The sequence below is a fragment of the Rhynchophorus ferrugineus genome, unplaced genomic scaffold (assembly GCF_030347505.1).
Source record: "Rhynchophorus ferrugineus isolate W39M unplaced genomic scaffold, kcgeb_rfMv2 rfM7, whole genome shotgun sequence".
Taxonomy (NCBI): Eukaryota; Metazoa; Arthropoda; class Insecta; order Coleoptera; family Curculionidae; genus Rhynchophorus; species Rhynchophorus ferrugineus.
In genome coordinates, this window is record NW_027472586.1 from 33,392,387 (window position 1) to 33,407,227 (window position 14,841).

The 14,841-nt window shown below is 30.2% G+C and overlaps 1 protein-coding gene across 3 annotated transcripts in view; it reads left to right on the top strand.

Annotated features, from left to right (window-relative positions):
- LOC143199819 (metalloproteinase inhibitor 3) overlaps positions 1-14,841 on the top strand; it is a 106,540-nt gene that overhangs the window by 43,543 nt on the left and 48,156 nt on the right. The window lies entirely within an intron of this gene.

Genomic DNA, 14,841 nt, shown 5'->3' on the forward strand with positions numbered 1-14,841 from the left:
ATTAAATAATAGTAGTTCATACAACTGGGTGTGTTTATTATTGTCGAGTTATGTATCACTCAATTGCCTTCAGTCTTACAGAAAATATTTCCATTTTGAGGTGTCGACATATTTACTCAATGTGTCCATTCAATCTGCTCAATCTGGCAATAAGTATTTGATGCTTATATATTGTTATAAATTGACATATAGAAAATTGCAATACTAAGTGATCTCCTATTCAAAGTTATGAACTAGTAATTTATGTGTCGTTTATGTTTTCGCAATTTTTATTTATTTGGTTGGCCAATCTATGAATTTGGTCTATCGTTCCATGTTCACTTTAGAATAATATATCTTTTTTCTGTAATTATTTTGTCTTGATGTATAGTTTCTCCAAAAACGTCCAAAGGTCCAATTTTTAGGAAAGTGATTTAAACCTAACATGGAATTAAAACGTTATTAACTTAAAGAACTTTTCTAAAGAAGAGTTACCGAGAGATATCTTAGCGTTCATTTCATTCCTTGTTGTTCGTTTTCCTTCATCCCGTCAGATCCATATGAAATCGAGTGTTAAAAAGAGTCAGTTAATCGTAGTTTTAGTTTTATGTATCGAAAAACTTGTTTCTGATTTGTCAGTCCTGGCCCATGTATTATTATTATCACTATGTTTAATGCGTCAACTATGTTACTGTTGTCTTTTAAACTTTCTTATTATTTTCCAGAGAAATGCAACGAAATGCATCACTTTGCGTGTTTTTTTTAATCTTGTGTTGCTTGGTTTTGTTCACTATTAATTAGCTCTTTCAGTTCTTTTGTTGGCTTGTCAGGTTTCCTTTTTTTCTGCAATTTTATGTTTAATGGCGGACGATCGCATACCATGACCATGATACCATTGAGGAGTTGCATACCATGCTGTATCTTATAGCTTTTTTTCGTTATAATTATTGATACTGATACTGTGTGAATCTCCATATTGAGGGGCAAATTCTAAATAATATCCAGTTAGTTTTCGTGTTACGCAGATGAAGCGGTTTAGTTTTGTTGATAACACTTAAACTAATGGTTGGGATTACTGGCGAGATGATAAATCAAAGTATTATACATGAGTTAATGCATGAATGATTGAAACATGATTTATATTTTTTGGTATCAACATTTTTTGTGACACAGAAGTCTAGAGTGTCAGGTATTTTGTTAGCATCTGATGGTCAATGTGTGGGCTCACTAGTAAAGATATGCTGTAAATTATTTGCAATTATTTTGCATTCATTACCTTTTGGTATTATCAATCTTGAGCCTCATATTGGATATTTGCAATGTAACGTTCGGCTGTATATATTTTTTAAAGTACGTTTCATTCATTGAGATTGTCAAAACAAGGTTCTTCAATTGATTACAAATTGTAACCAACGAAAACTGTACGATGACCTGGAAATCAAATGGATTTTGCGAAGTTATCCAAGATTTCGCCTTGAAACACGAAAGAAGTTTGCTAACGTGGAAACAATACAACTGCTGGACAGCGCGCAGAATGTCAGGAGATTGAAGCGAACCAAACCATACGAACTTATATAAAGTGTATACCTTTAGTGTAAACTGTAGCTATAAGTTATTATAATTTTATAATTGAGGAATACATATTGATGTATGTTCTCGCACTCGTCTTGATTGTTAATTAATCCAAGTACATAGGAAAAGTAGTAATAAACTAATTTATAATTAAGATTGTACTAAGCGTATCTAATAAAGATGTTATAAAAAAATCACTGAGATTCATTGTTTATTTTTATTTAATTATTACAAGGATTATTATGTACATACATTATTTTAAAACTTTTTTTTGTGTCTTAAAAATCTGATTTTGATTATTTTTAAATTTTTAATGAGTTCCTTATTTATTTTTTGAAGTTCATTAAATTTTTTTGTTAAAAATATTTTATATGTTAAAGAATCCGTGGACGTTTTCGGTCTTGTTATTATGTTTGATGCGATTGTGATTATCTCAAAGTTTTTGAAAATGGAAATACTCAACGTTTATTTGTTGCTGATATTTACTCTTGAAATGTATATTTTTCTTCACTAAATAACTTAATAGACTAATAACTTTTATTAGTATTATTATTTATTATTATTATGCATTTGCATAACTGTTTAGTTTTTGGTTTGGCATTTATATTTCATTTCTTCATGCTTAATGATAAAATCCCTAGGCTCTAAATATATCTGGTATTCTTGGATGCTCTTACTGTAATTTTATGTTTTCCATTCACTATGTATTTAGTTTACATATTCCAAACATGTAATATTGTATAGAAGTATGTCAGTATACATTGCTTACAAATTCTTATCAAATGTATATGCTTGCAAATCATATTTTCTAATAACTACTTATACTTATTTATAATATTGCTATATACAAGTATAACATAAGCTAACAAACATTGTTAGACAACCAAATACAGTTTACATTTTCTAGGATTATATGAGTTTTGAAAACTACCTTATCCTGGAAATTTTTTTTAGTTGTTTATGTCTAGAATATAACGTGTTTTTATTCACATCTTAATTTTAGTTACGTTTCTCAATAAATTTTATTGTAGTAAAATATAATTTACCAGCTAATACTAATTAGAATTAATATGTATTCGTAAATTCAATTCAGCTTCGCTATTTTCTATTAGTTTTCTCTATTATCAACAAACGTTTATTACCTACAATTTTTTTTTTGTTTTTACGTAAATTTCACAACCATATATATCAAAATAAAGAGTAAGTAAAAACAACCATAGCCGGCTTCGTGGTCAACGCGACAGAACGGTCCGCTTACTGTTGCGATAGTCACGAGTTTGAATCCTTCTGGGACATGCATGCACTTTATGTTTGTCATAGTAAGGCAACAGTGGAAAATCCAACAGGGACCATCCCAGTCATGACTGTAACCAGGCTGGATAAGACCGGATACCTTCTGGAACGGGCTATAAGTTGGTCACTGGCCAGTCTGTAGGCTTAATGCCGAGGACCGTGGTTTGGAGTACACATTAAACTGTAGGTCCAGCCCAGATAAACTCCCGTTGGTAGAAAGGAGATGATGTAGATGTAGATAATCGAAATTCGCATGCGCATAGCGAACACCAATCATCCACTACATCTCATATTTTTTTATGTAGTTTGTACCGCAAGTCGAGTTTATAACAGTGACGTCAACCGTGGAGAAAATATCGATATATGAACTTATTTTATATGTGTCGGTATTTCGATGGTGCTCGCCTTCAAATACTCGATAAATAGGTCGACGTTCAAACAATAGTCACTATCCGTCAATATTGCAAAGCTTTGAGGTTTGTTCTGGTATTTTCAGTACTATGTTGTACGAGTGGAAATGTTCATGCGCCATTTCATTTCCACCAAGTTTTTGCCAATTCGCAGCGTCAAAGCAAGAATTTATATCGAAAATATTCTCGAATGCTGACAAAAATTACTGAAATCATGCTAGGTTGAGCAAATAAGTCAATGGAACATTTTCAGTGGTTTTAAGTAAGCCAAAATATAAGTAAAAGGATATCGTTGACCAAGCTTCTGACCATATGCGACTAACATATTATTTGATTTGTAAGTAATGTATGAGACAATTGAAATGATATTTTTTAGATGTATAATTTTGATGTCCTTTTTAATACCATTTCGATGTTTTAAAAAATAAATAGTATTTAAAAAATATCCACATGCAGTATAAAATCTATTACAAGTTTTATATTGCGATAAAATGCTATTTCTTGTAAAATATATTTTTCTGTACCTTTCAGATATTCCAAAAGAAATTATCAATATTTTGACACATTATAGACCTAAACTAGGATTAAAAAACAAATGGATATATTTTCAAAGATTTCAGTACCACAACGACAAAAGAAGGACCTAAAACTGAAAATAATTAGGTGTGAAAAAAACGATATTGATGTTTTTCTATATTGGACAGAAAATACCGATAATTAGGTTTATCGACGCGATGAAGACATACTTGCTCAATAAAGATTTTTTTTATTTACTATTTTAGGCCGTTAGTGGTTAGACAGGCGACATATTGACGTCGGTTTTTGTTCAGAAATCATGGGGACGTGCTTATTTCGCACGGAAGCCGGTTCAATTGTCACGTGATCGTCATGGGTGGTGTGATGTCTTTTAGATACGGCTGTGATGCGGTCGTTTGAAAATTGGCGTAAAATTAATTACTACGTTTCTTTCTTGTTATTTTTCGTAATGTACGAGAGTGTTATCTTAAAATATTTGATTCGATTCTTTATATTATTGTTGGAAGATATTAGAGCATTGAGACGGTTATTCGGAATTAATAAATGAGGCTGATGATTTTGGACATGGATTAAAATTAGTAATTGATACATAAGTTATGAATTGATAAAACTTTGTTTTCTAAACCATTATTTTTTATTACTTATATCTCTTGAGTCATTTAGTCAGATTCGTTATTATAATGTTCACGATTTAACCGAGATTAAGTTTGAGTTAAAATGAGCTCATTAGTAAATGAGAATCCAGTTATCCAATTATAATGAAGGGTTAATCGGTGCATCATTAGATAACTTGTAACTGACTTTCAAATGTAAACATTAGATTCATTGAACATACGTCATATTACCTTTAAAAAAATAATATGATTTTCTATATATCGCACATTATTAGATGCCTTTTTCCTTTTTTATCACACAGGTGTAGGTGAAGATTAATGATAATATCATTGATACGTATTGTATATATTGTGCCACCAGTAAATGCCTTTTTAACGTGAAAAATTAGCAGAAATCATATAAACATATGACACAGATTTTACCAAATCATATTAAAAACTGTTCACACAGCTAAAAAAGGAATTTCGAAATTTTGTATTCTTTAAACGTCGATCTTATGCATCATATGATACAAGTTCCTTTTGGCTTCTGTTCTTGCTGTTCGATTTTGAAATGATTGTCTCCTGGAAAACGATTTTCGCCCAACAAAAAGGTAATGACTGTATAACGAACTCCGGCACTGAGGTAGAGTACACTGAGGTCCATTAATTTAAGAATCGTTGGAATTTCTGTTTCATTTTTTTCTGACTTATTAAACAGTGTAATAAGTATTTAGACCAGCTAAGAGGCCTTTTATTTTAAGAAAAACAGATAAGTTTGGTTGACTAAGTCTAGAGTTGGCACAAAATATTTGCTTTGTTTTGAAAAGCCCAATAACAGTAAGCACAGAGCAAAACTAATAGGATATTGTTTATAAAAGAGCCACAATAGCTCATATTTAAATCCAGTTGATAACTTGTAATATCGCTAACGCCTGAATATAACGGAGTTAACAATTTTCACGTAATGAGAAGTTATTTACCTCATTGTCGTAGAGTTAGACCGAAACATCACAAAATTGATTGAATCTATGTCGCCAAAATGCCACGAAGTAAATGTCATATTATGTTTGCCTACGAATTAATGGTCGGTCAAAGCTAGCAAAATTGTATTTTTTTTTATTTAAGGGGTCTGTTACTATTTATTGTAATTTTGTAGGTTTTTTTTAATCTGTATTATTCCATTTATTTAATATAGATAAAAGGGCAATAATAATGTTGTTTTCTGTTGAATTACTATAAAACGTGAATATACTATAGCCTGTTTAATAAAATAGTGAACGCACGTCACCTGTATTTATGTCGTCAAAAATATTGCCACATCAATGCATATCTAATGCATGCCAATCTAATGTATCTATTATTTCGTTTCTGTTCGAAGTAAATGATTAGAAACGCAATCTCTTTCTGACTCTGACTATTGAAAGGCAAAAAAGTGTGCATTATACCTCTTTTTAACTAGATTTTTATGAAAAGGAAAATATTGTCTTATTTTAAAACGAATTTACAAAATGATATTGAGACAGTACATTCGACATCATGATGACGTGAGTTCACTGTTATTTTGAATAGACTATATATTAACAGCAATAACATTTGTTAAAAAACTTTGTAAGATTATCCATTTCTGTAAATAATATTTTATACATGTTAAGTGATTCATATTTTTTTGCTGGTAATACATATCCAATGACTATTTGTTTTGTTTCCGTTTGGACCTCGGTGTAGGATATTTTATTTTTAATGATTTCTTGTAGGTAGTGCAAGTTTTATAATTCGTTGAATTCGACTAAAGACCTCCTTCTTTAGGATTATGTTTTTGATGACACCTTCGCGTTTAATTTTAAAATGCAGAATGTAATATTATAATATTTGGTTAGTTATGTATTTATAGACTATAGGCTCTTGATTTTAATTGTTTTGTATTTGCTGCGATGTGTTTTAAATAGTTCAATGCCTTGTAAATAACTTCGTGAAAATATATGAAAATCATTGGAAACGTATTTTACCGCTCAATATAATCTTCAATAGAGTTGTCATTTCCGAAGTGAGAAGTCAGCAAGCAGAATGATATGGTTGTTATTATTTCTTATTTTTTTTTACTAAAGATAGTTTTGATATGTGAAAAGAACGAGAATTCGTGAGCTCTGACAAAGTGGGTTGCCTTAAACTATCATTTCTCTACAGTACACTAAAAAATTTACGTTAATAATTTGAGTTTATTGTTTCAAACGATCCCTAAGAACTTTTTCTATTACATTCTAACAAATTATATTATACTAGCGACCCGCCCCGGTTTCGCACGGGTGCAATGCTGATACTAAATTAAATACACTACAGAAAAAATATGAACGTTGTATATAAAAACATAGCGGCCCGCTCCGACTTTGCACGGGCATAAAATATATATGCCTATGTCACTCAATGAAAACATGATTAAAATCGATCCAGTATTTTTGGTTCATTCATTACTGCCCTTGGCCTGCACGCATTAAATTTGGAGTAAAACAATTCCTCTTCCCCTATACTTACTATGAAGATTTCCTGCTATCTTTGGAATATCTAAATTCATACAATTTTTATTACATTACACATTTTTAACGCAAATTTTAAATTTGTAATATCTCCGAAAATATTTGTTTAATTTACATGCTGTAAGGAACCATATTGATCTATATTAATTGCACACTGTATTTAAGGTACTTAATTCGATAAGGATTAATGCCGTATTGCTTAAAATAGCTTCGTAAATAAGCCATTTTCTCACGTAAAAAGTAAACAATAAAAATGGTTAATGTGGGTTATCCCTAAAAGATAAACATATACCATCGCATACTTTTTTGTAGACCTTTTTATGGTGTACAATACTGTAGTACATTAATTTGATCTAACTCGTAGGGTTAGGCAGCGTTTTTGCTAATTGCTAAATAAGCCTAAAAAAATAGGTTAATTTACGACATCACGTTAGAAACCTCTAAAATTAGCAATGTTGCCTTAGTATATTATGCATGTATTATACATATAAACCTTCCTCTTGAATCACTCTATCTATTGAAAAAAACCGCATCAAAATCCGTTGCGTAGTTTTAAAGATTTAAGCGCACATAGGGACATAGGGACAGAAAAGGCGACTTTGTTTTATACTATGTAGTGATACTTCCAGTTGTTCGAAGAATTTTGTACCAATCAATATCTCTCTGACAACCATTCTGTTTTTCACACAGATTATTTTCTTCGACTTGTACTCCACACCATCTCATCATGCGATGATTTAAAATATGATTCAGAATTCTTGGGACAAATTGAACAAGCTAAAAAAGTTGTTTTGACGGCAAAATATTATTGGCATTATATTTATTGAATTAATCTCTAACTATTTTTAGTTTTATTTAAGAATTGTTAGTACTTTTTTGACCGAATGTTTATTTATAATATGAATGTTTCATGGTTTAAATGGTTTTTGGTTTCGTGACGTAAATTTTATCAAATTATTACGTTATTGTTCTTTATAAAATACACATTGTGGTTGAAATATATATTCGTATAGATTTCTCGTTAAAGTTTTATTTACTCGTATATATATTAAATACGTACGTCCTTGTTTAACAAATAAAGCGACATTTACAACAAAACCGCAATTTATTAAATAATAATATTTATCAAAGATAATGTAATGAATGCAATTAATATTTGTTTCAATACAATCGATGCATGATTTTTTATTTTCCTTAGTGATGCAGTAGTAACTCATTTATACGAACTAGTTCAAACCAAGTGTAATTTAGAGTATTGAGATATTTACAGGTTAAGGGATCAACCTGTAAATATTAATTATTAAGGCGTTTAAATAATGAATCTTTTATTAAAAGAAACGAATAATATAGGCATATATATTTATAACAAAACTAAGCAAATATTTCACCAGTAATAATTATTGTTTAGTTAGAATAAAAATAATTTTGCAATTTTAGTATTTTTGTTCGTATTTAGCATTGTCTTCTAGTGCGTGCGTCCATAATTTACGATGAACTAAAATATATTTTTATGATAGTTCTGTTCTATCAACTCAATCTAATATTTGGTTAAACACTTGTAGACATTACGAGTTTGTCGGTGCATTTCTATATCAATAGGAACATCCTCATTTGATAACCATATGTTCCTCCTTATTATGAAGCATCAGTATATCTTTCTTCGTTAAATTAATATCAGCTGGAGTAAGCATATTATTACAACATAATTACTGTGGTCTTCCTAATTCCCTTAGTGTCACCTGTTTCAAAGCTTCAATTGCTTTTGTGGAGGATGTCTAGGTTCATTACATAACAGTTACAACGTTTTCATTTGAAGTTTCCGTTCTATTAGGAATTATTTTGTTTAAACTTCGAATAGATATATAATTTAATATATTATAATTTAATTACTTAATAAATTAATAATTATGTTTAACTAAATTTAAATAATAATGCGTTTTTTTAACGTAGAGGGTTTTTAAATGTAATTTTATCAATTCAAGTAGTAATTGGTAGAGTTAATTTCTCAGCTTTTGGAAAATGTATTTAATGGTATTTTATTTTTTATGAGTTAATTTTTGCGATTTTTCCAGATTATGAGGTTTTTATAAATAACTTCATCAAACCCCATATATATTCGTTACAATATCACTTGAGTGACATAATTTCGCCATTTTACGACCATAGAATAGTAGCTAAAACACACATGACAATATTTTAATGGGTTTTGTTGATCATTTCATTACTGTGGATGACACTTGGATTTACCAATATCGTCCATAATCAAATCTAGAAGTAGATGATTGGTTTAAGCTCTGCATAATCTCTGCATATTTCAGAATCGAAGTAAGTTTGGACTCTCAACTGATCCAAGAAAGTCTTTCATGCGGTCAATTTTTTGTGATGCAAAAGGAGGTTTTGTTCGGTTTACTTCCGATTTGTTTTAACAAGCCCAGGTTATTATTGTAATTAGTTTTATTGACAATGTTGCCATAATGGGTGTAAGTAAAGATCATGAAAAGCTGCAACAAATATTTACTGTTCCACCTTGCAATGTCGAATAATATTGATGATAGTACATTTATCTACGTTAATTTCACAATTACTTAAATAGACACATTACTATTTGAATAAGTAACATCCTGCCATGTGCTTGTTAGCTGGAAAGAGGAAAATATTTCGGAACAATGATACCCACGAGGCAATGCTGGAAAGCTTGTGTCAAGTAAAAAAGCACAGCATACTATATTCAGAAAAACGTACTAGCTACTTGGGAGATATTCTCTTTTAATAATATACAAGAAAGCGCTTCTGTATGAACCAATCCCTAAGCCCAATTGCAATGGAAACCCAATCTCAAAATATTGATGGATGGATACTGTTAACGGCCCATAGTATTTAAGAAATATGGAAAGAGGCACTCATCAGAACAGTTGCCAGGAATCTGAACACACACTTTTTGATCACTTGAATCTGCAGAAACTCCTACTTTACTCGATAATGCATATTTGACAAAACGACTAAAGCTGGTGTATTGTGTTGTTAGTGTAAAATCAGAGCATAATTTAATGGAGCCCAATATATTGTAAGGTGAGATTTGAATTCATTGAAGAAAGTTTTGTTCAGATTGTTATTTTAGTAATATTACAGCTATTAATTCAAAAAGAATTACTGTACATTTTTAATTGTTCTTCATTAAGATAACGTGTTTGCTTATACAGTTCAAGGTCAACGAAGTGCGAATTAAAGTACGAATTGAGTACTGAGTATTATGAGTAATTGAGTTAGAGTAATTATGAATTAAAATTTTATTCTATTACCTAGAGTTCATAAATGCCTCTATATTATTGTGAATTGTTATAAACAAAGCATGAAACCATATATTTACATACAAGCATAAATTAGGCACATTATTTTTTGAGGTCACATCTAGGACAGCAACAGAACGTGGTATACTGGTCGATATTTCATTCCACGGAAAATAATAGCAAATAAAACATTCGAATGAAGTAGTCACGAGTGTATATAGTCGACAGAATGTAGTCTAAAGAAACAGTCAATAGTAAAAAGTAGTAATTTACTAATGCAACTAATTTACTAATGATAGTATGCAGTCGATAATTCCTAATACTAATTGTAACCTGATAAGTTCAGATTGATATCGAATAGCAAAAACAAAATTATTACATTATCACTCAAATTTCAATTATTTTTTAAATAAGACGGCGACATTAAAATAAAAACAAAAACAAATTTTTATCAATAATAATATATTTTAAATTATATTTTAAAATAATAAACATTAAATATTGGAGTACAAAACGAATAAGGTACTACCTGACCTAGAATAGCCGTGTAAACTCGATAAAACTCCAGGAATCGGAACATTCCAACGATGTTTATTTGATTTTTTTTTTGAAAACCTTAGTCGTAATAGTTTATGTTATCTCACGCGTACCGTAACCAACAAACGTTCAGCGAACATTGTATAAAAGTTGAATTTCTAATTAATATAAGATTACGCTTGGTTATCACGCCATGAAATGAGGGAATACCCAAAAATACGTATGTGTAAACAGTTTTAATTGCCAGTGATCTATGGAGATGTCTAATTAATGTGCGGAAAAATTATAAATATATGTTAATGATAAATTAATGTGCGGAAAAATTATAAATATATGTTAATGATAAATTAATGTGCGGAAAAATTATAAATATATGTTAATGATAAAATGATTTTTTCACGATTGTTTTATAATTTTATGTTTTATTAGATAAAGATGATTTTACAACACAATAACGAGAATTTATTGATAAACATGATTTGGAATTGCAATTTTTTTTCTATCTATGTATTTTCTAATCTAGTATATAACTAGGAGGACCCATCGACCCTATCTCAGTCTCTGGTAAAATTATGTTTATACATGTCACTGCTGAATTTTTTAATATATGCACCTCACTACACAACACTACACAAGATCAGATCGTTTGATTCTTTTGAGTCTGTGTCCTGCTCTGGTGGTATCCAAAAGTTGCAATATTTCAATATTATTATGAGAATGGAGTCTTTCCTCATGCCCCCTTGCAATTCTCTTGATTTCTTGACTGACTGTGGATATCTGAAGGTCTCAATGTAGATAATCAGTCCTATAGCATTTGGATGCACCCACAATACCTCTCAGGACTTTGTTCTGAAAAATTTGTATTTTATTTATGTTACTCTTTGCAGAACATCCCCATAATTGAACTCGGTATGTCCATATAGGTTTCAATAATTGCTTATATTATAGCAATTTATTATGTACTGATAATTGTGATTTTCTTCCAATTAGCGAATACATTTTCCTATATTTCAATTCCAGTTCTTTTCTTTTCTTCTTTATATGTTCCTTCTAGCGAAGTTTTGCATCGAGATTCATTCCGAGATATTTAGTGTTGTTGCTATATGGAATTATAGTATTGGGTGCTTGTGCGGTCTGTTTATAGGTCAACTGCACATGTACAGATTTACTTTCAGTAATTCTTATTTTCCAAGCTTGTGTCCAATTATTTATATTGTCACAACCCATGTCCCAAAACTGTTTGCCAATTTATTTACCATCATCAGGAGAGAGATAAATTAAAATAACAGAGAAAATTTAACTTGTTAATACTTGCTTTTTCATTCATAGGCCAGAAACACAAATAGCAACCGTCATAGAGTTTTACTTAGAGCTCGTATTAAATATTCATAAAGAGATAATAACTTTGTATAGCAGTGTTTCTATAGGTAGATGCCAAAATCTATTGTGTAAGTCTCTTTTTCAATATTTCGACTTCCGATTACGTTATTTTTTTCTAATTTTAACATTATTCAGTTTTTTTCTAATTAAGAATAAAAAATATTTTGATACACTCAAGCAACTTTTTTTATTTTTTTGTTTTCTGCTATTAATTCCCAAGCAAGAACAGTTAAAAATATTTTTGTTGATTTAAAGACACGGAAACCTGAATTATCCATAATAAATTCAATTAAATCAAGGACAAATTGAATCGCAAAGATAATAGAAGCATTTCCGGTCTTAGTTTCAATCCCTTTTCTTTATAATTCATCGCAATGCCTATATATTTTTTGTATTTCACCATTGAATGAGTTGATAGGAATCAATGCCGACTCGATATCAAGACTGGTTACCATTTTAAGGCGTCTCTCTTGCACCGAACAACTTTCTTTCGATGGGTCTTGGCCATTTTCTGGCGCTATTAATTATATTCGAAGGAAAAATAACCTACGTTTCGTTTTTAATAACGGTAATTAGTCTCGTAATTAAAAAATTTCACTAATATTGCTACCAAGCTATTATCTCTTGTTAAATAATTTTGGCTAAGGGCATATTAAAAATTCACAAACACTAGTTCGATGCAATTAAAACAACTTGTGATTAAAAATTATTTTAATTACTAAAAAACATAATTTATAATAATCAATTTTATTGGCCAAATGCTATATTTTGGGTTGCTAAAACTTAAAAAAAAAATCCATTCATTAGTAGTCCTGACAAACCTGCAGAATAAGTCGAATCTTACAGGCCTATTTCGCTACTACCTGCAATATCAAAGCTATTTGAGAAACTGATATTTAAACGTGTTAAACATTTGATAACAATACCAGACTTCCAGTTTGGTTTTCGAAATCACCATTCAATAATCGATCAAGTGCACAGAGTAACTGCGGCTATTGAAAGAGCGCTTGAAGAAAAGAAATACTGGCCCTGCAATATTCCTGGATGTCTCACAAGCTTTTGATCGGGTTTGGCAGTTGGGATTAATCTGTAAGATGAGCAAATTGTTACCGCGTAACTATTGTCAATTGCTGGAGTCATATTTATCCGGAAGAAAATTTAGACTATCGCACGAAATGGCATTCTCGACATTTAAAAATATCTCGGCTGGAGTTCCACAAGGTAGCGTCTTAGGACCTCTTCTGCATCTGCTCTACACTGCTGACATTCCAACAACAAAAGAAACACTTCTTGGAACCTTTGCTGACGACAATTATTATAGCAAAAGATATATCTCTGTTTAGGACAATAGAAAAAGTGCAAGTGGCAGTCAACTTAATAGCTCCAAATCTGTCCACGTTAATTTTGCAATAAGGCGAAATAATAAAAACTTAATTATATCACTCAATGGATGCCCGATCGCTATGTAACCAATGAAGAACTGCACGATGACCTGGAAATCAAATGAATTTGCGAAGTTGTCCAGGATTTCGCCTTGAAACACGAAAGAAGATTACTAAATCATACTAACGTGGAAGCAATACAACTACTGGACAGCGCGCAGGATGTCAGGAGATTGAAACGAACAAAACCATACGAACTTATATAAAGTGTACACATTTAGTGTAAACTATGGCTATAAGTTAATAATTAATAAATAATTATAATTTTATAATTGAGGAATACATACTGATGTATTTTCTCGCACTCGTCTTGCTTGTTAATTAATCCAAGTACATAGGAAAAGTAGTAAGAAATTAATTGTAAATTAAGATTGTACTAAGCGTATCTAATAAAGATGTTGTAAAAATAATCATTAGTAGTATTCTACGCATATTATATATATATAGTATAAATAATTAAAATTAATTAAATAAGTGTCCATCGAATAATTATAGAAAGTTATGTTGGTTATGGTTATGCTGCTCCATCATATATCCAATCTAGAACTTCGCTGTGAAAATATGTGCAATATATGCAAAGTACCCTGCAAGGTATTGCAGTCTGAAATAAAACATGCATTATGACTAAACACTATATTAATAATCAGAAGGTTTGGAAGTTCAAAACTATTTTCTTTTTCCACTTTTTACCACAAATATTGCAACATATGATTTAGTAAAAGTAAAACTATTGAATCCATGAATCTCATCCATTTTGAGGTTCAAAAATCTTAACGTCATTATTTCTGAATTTTATTTTTGGTCCAAATCTCCCAACCAATAAAACAACAGTTAAATCATTAATCTGCTGAAACATTAAACTGAATTTGTTATTGTAATCTTTTAAACCGTATGGATGCACAAATGGTTTATAAAAAAGTCATTTTTTATTACCAAGGATACGCATTTATTCATACATCTCAATACAGCTACAGCTAAGTCAGTAAAGTACTACTCGTACCAATTATTTTCATAACCAGCTTATTTATTTGCTTTGACTTTTTGGGCATTTCCATATCTCGAAAAAACTTTGTTTCTTGAAAATAATTTCCATTTAACAGCTTTCTGATCATATTGTACACATGTAAGAAAAACTACTTTTGATTTTAATTAATTTTTGAATTATAATACTATTTTATTTAAATTTCGGTATTTTTACGCATATTTATTGAATAAAGTATTATATATAAATTTCGAATTCAATCGAGTATAATAATATGCTGAAATAACTAAATAAT